We start from the raw sequence: 1,760 nt of genomic DNA, 5'->3' as shown, positions 1-1,760 counted from the left end.
ACACAGAGCACGCACTCCGTCGACCATCAAAACGAAAGTTTAAAAAAAAAAAATAAAAAAGCCGCGAGGGCGGCAGGTGCGGCGGCGCCGACCCGAACGCCAGGCACCTGCCCTGCCGCGCGCCTCTTACCGTTACCGGGGGGGGGGTGGGGGTTGCGGGGGGCAGCGTTGGCGGGTGCAGCGGCGGCGCCGCCGGGTGCTCGCGGGCGGGGCGCCGGCGGGCGGGGCGGCTCGTCGGCGGAGCGCCCCCGGCAGCCTCTTGCCTGACCCCGCTGCTAGGGCAACGGCCGTTGGGGGCGGAGTTCGGCGCGTGGTGGGGGGGGGGGGCGCCGCGAGGGGTGGCGGGGAAGTTCGGCCGCGGCGGGCATGGTTCCGCGCCGCCCGAACCGTCCCCCGCGCCCCTCCCGGCCCCCGCCCTCCGCCTTTTTCCCGCCCCCTCCAGCAGCCGCCCGCCCCCCCCCCCCCCCCCTTCCCGCCCGTCCCCCCCCCAAGGAGAATACACACACACAGAGCACGCACTCCGCCGACCATCAAAACGAAAGTTTTTTAAAAAAAAAAAAAAAAAAAAAAAAAGTCGCGCGGGCGGCAGGTGCGGCGGCGCCGACCCGAACGCCAGGCACCTGCCCTTCCGCGCGCCTCTTACCGTTACCGGGGGGGTGGGGGTTGCGGGGGGCGGCGTTGGCGGGTGCAGAGGCGGCGCCGCCGGGTGCTCGCGGGCCCCGCCGCCCACCCCAGGCCTCTCCCTCCGCCTCTTCCCCGCCCGTCCCGCAGCCGCCCGTTCCGCCGGCGCCGCCCCCTTTCTCTCCCCGCTCCCCCATAACGGCCGCCGCCGCCCCACCCCGCCCCGCCCCGCCCCCCGCCCCCTCCGCGCGCCCTGGCCGCCGCTGCGCTTCATGGAGAGCAACGCGCGAAGGGGTGGCGGCACGAAACGAATGGCGGGGGGGGGAAATAGGGGAAGGAAAAAAAAAAAAAAAAAAAAAAAATCCTCGTCCGGGCGGGGCACCGCTCGACCTACGCAAAAGACGGACAGGAAAGGAGAGGAAAGGTCTACCCGGCTCCGGGGCGGCGGGGGGAAAAGGTCTACCCGGCTCCGGGGCGGCCGCTGGGCGGCGCCGGGGCGGCCCGCAAGGGGGCCTGGCGGCGAGGTCTACCGGCCTCCGTGGCGGCGGGGGCGGCGAGGTCTACCCGGCTCCGGGGCGGCCCGCCCGGGCGCCCGGCGGCGAGGTCTACCCGGCTCCGGGGCGGCAGGGGAAAAGGTCTACCCGGCTCCGGGGCGGCCGCTGGGCGGCGCCGGGGCGGCCCGCAAGGGGGCCTGGCGGCGAGGTCTACCGGCCTCCGTGGCGGCGGGGGAAAAGGTCTACCCGGCTCCGGGGCGGCCCCTGGGCGGCGCCGGGGCGGCCCGCAAGGGGGCCGCTGGGCGGCGAGGTCTACCGGCCTCCGTGGCGGCGGGGGAAAAGGTCTACCTGGCTCCGGGGCGGCCCCTGGGCGGCGCCGCGGCGGCCCGCAAGGGGGCCGCTGGGCGGCGAGGTCTACCGGCGTCCGTGGCGGCGGCCGGCGGCCCCGGGGCGGCCCGCGCGGGCGGCGAGGTCCACCCGGCTCCGGGGCCACTTGGTCGCGCTGGTGACGGGTAGACGTCTTCCGCCTTTCGTGCTCCGGCCCCTCCGAAGGGGTCGCTCTATGGCTCTGCCTCCAGTTACGTCATCGTAGAGGGCGGCTACCGCCGCGCGCCTCTCCGGTAGGTGGAGCGCGCGGAATTCGGG

The sequence above is a fragment of the Tinamus guttatus genome, unplaced genomic scaffold, assembly GCF_059628265.1.
Source record: "Tinamus guttatus ecotype Peru unplaced genomic scaffold, ASM5962826v1 Tinamus_guttatus_pri_ptg001295c, whole genome shotgun sequence".
NCBI classification, from domain to species: domain Eukaryota; kingdom Metazoa; phylum Chordata; class Aves; order Tinamiformes; family Tinamidae; genus Tinamus; species Tinamus guttatus.
This window is presented reverse-complemented; position numbering follows the sequence as displayed.